The sequence below is a fragment of the Cololabis saira genome, unplaced genomic scaffold (genome assembly GCF_033807715.1).
Source record: "Cololabis saira isolate AMF1-May2022 unplaced genomic scaffold, fColSai1.1 scf044, whole genome shotgun sequence".
In the NCBI taxonomy this organism is placed as follows: domain Eukaryota; kingdom Metazoa; phylum Chordata; class Actinopteri; order Beloniformes; family Belonidae; genus Cololabis; species Cololabis saira.
In genome coordinates this window covers 332,501-337,099 of record NW_026906208.1, presented here as the reverse complement: position 1 = coordinate 337,099, position 4,599 = coordinate 332,501, and the positions used below count along the sequence as shown (strand labels likewise).

Here is a 4,599-nt window from a genome sequence, read left to right as displayed (position 1 = left end):
TAAAATAAAGACTCTAAATTGTCTATTTCTGAAGATTCAAACACACACACACACACACACACACACACACACACACACACACACACACACACACACACAGCTGACAGGTTGTTGTGGCCGAGTGGTTAAGGCGATGTACTAGAAATCCATTGGGGATTCCCCGCGCAGGTTCGAATCCTGCCAACAACGAGTAATGTTTGAATGTGCAAGACGACTGCCTAATTTGCAGTTATTAATCATATCCAGTACTGTGTTGTGCGACTCGGGTAGCTTGGCTGATCAAGGCTATTAATGAATATTATTAATAAAGTTGACTATTTATCAATCAATATCCGGAATCGGGTGCCTGCGGGTTTCGTCGACTGGGTTCGCGGTCCTGCTGGGGTTTCGCAGTCAGGCTATCGCGTCCCGTCCCTTCCCCTGAAACGGATTAGACAGCGGCGGGGCCGCCTCGTGCCGGGCCGTGGTTCCGGACCAAAACGGAGGCTCACACGCATTCCTAGGCGCGGCGGGGGACCGGTCTCTCCTGCCGTGCTTCCCTCTCTGCGCCGGTCGCCGACGCGCGGCCGTCCGGGCCCCGGGAGAGCTCACGCCGGGCGAGACGCCGGCCGTCCGTCCCCGATCCCCTGCGCGGTTCGCAGACAGGGGCTCGGAGCGGGGAGGGGGGGTTCAGTCTGAGCACTCAATCGCAGCTGTGTCCCGATCTGGTTGCCGGGAGCGCGTGGGCGTCGGAAGCTCGGATCTGCAGAAACTTAAAGAGGAACAGAGTTTAGTGAGAAATCGGAGCCTCCCGGGGGACCGCGGCTTCAACGGCCGGACCCCGCAGGGCCCGGTCCGGTGCGGGCCTCCTGCCTCCCCCCAGCCCGGGGGGAGAGAGAGGAGATGGGATCCTTTGGCCTGGAGCCAAAGATCCAGCGCCGATGAGATGAAGTTGAGAAGAGAAAGAAAGGGAGCAGCGGCAGGGGTTTTGATCCAACGCGCGCTGCGGTGACGTCATCGGTGCCTCGTTTGTGATTGGATGCGCGCCGCTTGTAGGCGCCGCCCCATCCCACAAGGCATGCTGGGATTGTAGTTCATGGTGCAGCTGCCATTTTAGGAGGCACATTCAAGCCGGTTTCAGGCTTGGGGGGGTTGACCAGGGTTTTCAGAGTTTTCTTCTGTTCAAAGGGGCAGCACCCGAGGGGGCAGCAAACCGAGGCCTGGTTTACTGGGTTTTGCTGTCCTGCTTTGATCTGCCATGCAGCGGGGGTCGTAGATCCCCAGGGAGTCTGTTTCCCTGGCAGAAACTTTCCTTGCTTGCTTTGATCTGTTTTGACCCCCCCTCTTGGGGTCATAAACTTGCTATCTCGGGCCGGGCCGAGATGACCAGAAGTTGGCAGCAGGGTTCATAAAACTGACTATAGCTTTCGGCCTTTACTGTTCTGAAAATGTTCACCCAATCATGAATACATAATCATTTATAAATTCAGAGTTCAGATGGGCATATGGGCGGTCACAACAGCGCTCTCTGCTGGTTGAAAAAGCTTACAGCACCTGGTATTCCCAGGCGGTCTCCCATCCAAGTACTAACCAGGCCCAACCCTGCTTAGCTTCCGAGATCAGATGAGATCGGGCGCATCCAGGCTGGTATGGCCGTAATCAGAAGCTGCAGCTTGAAATACCTCTTATATGGAGTTGAAGATAAGTCATAGAATATAAGTCATTGATTTGTTGGTTTTATTTGTTGGAGTTAAAGTGCCTTAACCATGTGCAAAACACTTTAGGACGTGAGCTGTCGCTGTTACCACGTTGAAATATGTGTGGGTAGATTAAGCGAGAGCGCTATCTGCTGGTTGAAAATGCTTACAGCACCTGGTATTCCCAGGCGGTCTCCCATCCAAGTACTAACAAGGCCCGACCCTGCTTAGCTTCCGAGATCAGACGAGATCGGGCGCATCCAGGCTGGTATGGCCGTAAGCAGAATCTGCTGCTTGAAATACCTCTTATATGGAGTTGAAGATAAGTCATAGAATATAAGTCATTGATTTGTTGGTTTTATTTGTTGGAGTTAAAGTGCCTTAACCATGTGCAAAACACTTTAGGACGTGAGCTGTCGCTGTTACCACGTTGAAATATGTGTGGGTAGATTAAGCGAGAGCGCTCTCTGCTGGTTGAAAAAGCTTACAGCACCTGATATTCCCAGGCAGTCTCCCATCCAAGTACTAACCGGGCCCGACCCTGCTTAGCTTCCGAGATCAGACGAGATCGGGCGCATCCAGGCTGGTATGGCCGTAAGCTGAAGCTGCAGCTTGAAATACCTCTTATATGGAGTTGAAGATAAGTCATATTATATAAGTCATTGATTTGTTGGTGATAATAATTTAGAAGTGCTTATTTGTTGGAGTTAAAGTGCCTTAACCATGTGCAAAACACTTTAGGACGTGAGCTGTCGCTGTTACCACGTTGAAATATGTGTGGGTAGATTAAGCGAGAGCGCTCTCTGCTGGTTGAAAAAGCTTACAGCACCTGGTATTCCCAGGCGGTCTCCCATCCAAGTACTAACCAGGCCCGACCCTGCTTAGCTTCCGAGATCAGACGAGATCGGGCGCATACAGGCTGGTATGGCCGTAAGCTGAAGCTGCAGCTTAAAATACCTCTTATATGGAGTTGAAGATAAGTCATATAATATAAGTCATTGATTTGTTGGTGATAATAATTTAGAAGCGCATTTTTGTTGGAGTTAAAGTGCCTTAACCATGTGCAAAACACTTTAGGACGTGAGCTGTCGCTGTTACCACGTTGAAATATGTGTGGGTAGATTAAGCGAGAGCGCTCTCTGCTGGTTGAAAAAGCTTACAGCACCTGGTATTCCCAGGCGGTCTCCCATCCAAGTACTAACCAGGCCCGACCCTGCTTAGCTTCCGAGATCAGACGAGATCGGGCGCATCCAGGCTGGTATGGCCGTAAGCTGAAGCTGCAGCTTAAAATACCTCTTATATGGAGTTGAAGATAAGTCATATAATATAAGTCATTGATTTGTTGGTTTTATTTGTTGGAGTTAAAGTGCCTTAACCATGTGCAAAACACTTTAGGACGTGAGCTGTCGCTCTTACCACGTTGAAATATGTGTGGGTAGATTAAGCGAGAGCGCTCTCTGCTGGTTGAAAAAGCTTACAGCACCTGGTATTCCCAGGCGGTCTCCCATCCAAGTACTAACCAGGCCCGACCCTGCTTAGCTTCCGAGATCAGACGAGATCGGGCGCATCCAGGCTGGTATGGCCGTAAGCTGAAGCTGAAGCTGCAGCTTGAAATACTTCTTATATGGAGTTGAAGATAAGTCATATAATATAAGTTATTGATTTGTTGGTGATAATAATTTAGATGCGCTTATTTGTTGGAGTTAAAGTGCCTTAACCATGTGCAAAACACTTTAGGACGTGAGCTGTCGCTGTTACCACGTTGAAATATGTGTGGGTAGATTAAGCGAGAGCGCTCTCTGCTGGTTGAAAAAGCTTACAGCACCTGATATTCCCAGGCAGTCTCCCATCCAAGTACTAACCGGGCCCGACCCTGCTTAGCTTCCGAGATCAGACGAGATCGGGCGCATCCAGGCTGGTATGGCCGTAAGCTGAAGCTGCAGCTTGAAATACCTCTTATATGGAGTTGAAGATAAGTCATATTATATAAGTCATTGATTTGTTGGTGATAATAATTTAGAAGTGCTTATTTGTTGGAGTTAAAGTGCCTTAACCATGTGCAAAACACTTTAGGACGTGAGCTGTCGCTGTTACCACGTTGAAATATGTGTGGGTAGATTAAGCGAGAGCGCTCTCTGCTGGTTGAAAAAGCTTACAGCACCTGGTATTCCCAGGCGGTCTCCCATCCAAGTACTAACCAGGCCCGACCCTGCTTAGCTTCCGAGATCAGACGAGATCGGGCGCATACAGGCTGGTATGGCCGTAAGCTGAAGCTGCAGCTTAAAATACCTCTTATATGGAGTTGAAGATAAGTCATATAATATAAGTCATTGATTTGTTGGTGATAATAATTTAGAAGCGCATTTTTGTTGGAGTTAAAGTGCCTTAACCATGTGCAAAACACTTTAGGACGTGAGCTGTCGCTGTTACCACGTTGAAATATGTGTGGGTAGATTAAGCGAGAGCGCTCTCTGCTGGTTGAAAAAGCTTACAGCACCTGGTATTCCCAGGCGGTCTCCCATCCAAGTACTAACCAGGCCCGACCCTGCTTAGCTTCCGAGATCAGACGAGATCGGGCGCATCCAGGCTGGTATGGCCGTAAGCTGAAGCTGCAGCTTAAAATACCTCTTATATGGAGTTGAAGATAAGTCATATAATATAAGTCATTGATTTGTTGGTGATAATAATTTAGAAGCGCATTTTTGTTGGAGTTAAAGTGCCTTAACCATGTGCAAAACACTATAGGACGTGAGCTGTCGCTGTTACCACGTTGAAATTTGTGTGGGTAGATTAAGCGAGAGCGTTCTCTGCTGGTTGAAAAAGCTTACAGCACCTGGTATTCCCAAGCGGTCTCCCATCCAAGTACTAACCAGGCACGACCCTGCTTAGCTTCCGAGATCAGAGAAGATCGGGCGCATCCAGG

The 4,599-nt window shown here is 49.1% G+C and overlaps 10 non-coding genes across 10 annotated transcripts in view; all 10 read right to left on the bottom strand.

The window, feature by feature from the left end:
- Nucleotides 1-1,521: 1,521 nt before the first annotated feature.
- LOC133433217 (5S ribosomal RNA) lies at nucleotides 1,522-1,640 on the bottom strand. Its single transcript, XR_009777432.1, has one exon. It is a non-coding gene; the product is annotated as a 5S ribosomal RNA (ribosomal RNA).
- A 199-nt stretch (nucleotides 1,641-1,839) lies between these two features.
- Nucleotides 1,840-1,958, bottom strand: LOC133433544 (5S ribosomal RNA). Its single transcript, XR_009777746.1, has one exon. It is a non-coding gene; the product is annotated as a 5S ribosomal RNA (ribosomal RNA).
- A 199-nt stretch (nucleotides 1,959-2,157) lies between these two features.
- LOC133433512 (5S ribosomal RNA) lies at nucleotides 2,158-2,276 on the bottom strand. Its single transcript, XR_009777716.1, has one exon. It is a non-coding gene; the product is annotated as a 5S ribosomal RNA (ribosomal RNA).
- Nucleotides 2,277-2,493: 217 nt separating this feature from the next.
- LOC133433231 (5S ribosomal RNA) lies at nucleotides 2,494-2,612 on the bottom strand. The gene has a single exon (XR_009777445.1). It is a non-coding gene; the product is annotated as a 5S ribosomal RNA (ribosomal RNA).
- Nucleotides 2,613-2,829: 217 nt separating this feature from the next.
- On the bottom strand, nucleotides 2,830-2,948 carry LOC133433198 (5S ribosomal RNA). Its single transcript, XR_009777414.1, has one exon. It is a non-coding gene; the product is annotated as a 5S ribosomal RNA (ribosomal RNA).
- Nucleotides 2,949-3,147: 199 nt separating this feature from the next.
- On the bottom strand, nucleotides 3,148-3,266 carry LOC133433197 (5S ribosomal RNA). Its single transcript, XR_009777413.1, has one exon. It is a non-coding gene; the product is annotated as a 5S ribosomal RNA (ribosomal RNA).
- A 223-nt stretch (nucleotides 3,267-3,489) lies between these two features.
- Nucleotides 3,490-3,608, bottom strand: LOC133433511 (5S ribosomal RNA). Its single transcript, XR_009777715.1, has one exon. It is a non-coding gene; the product is annotated as a 5S ribosomal RNA (ribosomal RNA).
- A 217-nt stretch (nucleotides 3,609-3,825) lies between these two features.
- On the bottom strand, nucleotides 3,826-3,944 carry LOC133433229 (5S ribosomal RNA). Its single transcript, XR_009777443.1, has one exon. It is a non-coding gene; the product is annotated as a 5S ribosomal RNA (ribosomal RNA).
- Nucleotides 3,945-4,161: 217 nt separating this feature from the next.
- On the bottom strand, nucleotides 4,162-4,280 carry LOC133433196 (5S ribosomal RNA). The gene has a single exon (XR_009777412.1). It is a non-coding gene; the product is annotated as a 5S ribosomal RNA (ribosomal RNA).
- A 217-nt stretch (nucleotides 4,281-4,497) lies between these two features.
- Nucleotides 4,498-4,599, bottom strand: part of LOC133433066 (5S ribosomal RNA) — a 119-nt gene continuing 17 nt past the window's right edge. Inside the window, exon 1 of the ribosomal RNA XR_009777295.1 lies at nucleotides 4,498-4,599. This exon is cut by the window's right edge and continues 17 nt beyond it. This is a non-coding gene — a ribosomal RNA (5S ribosomal RNA).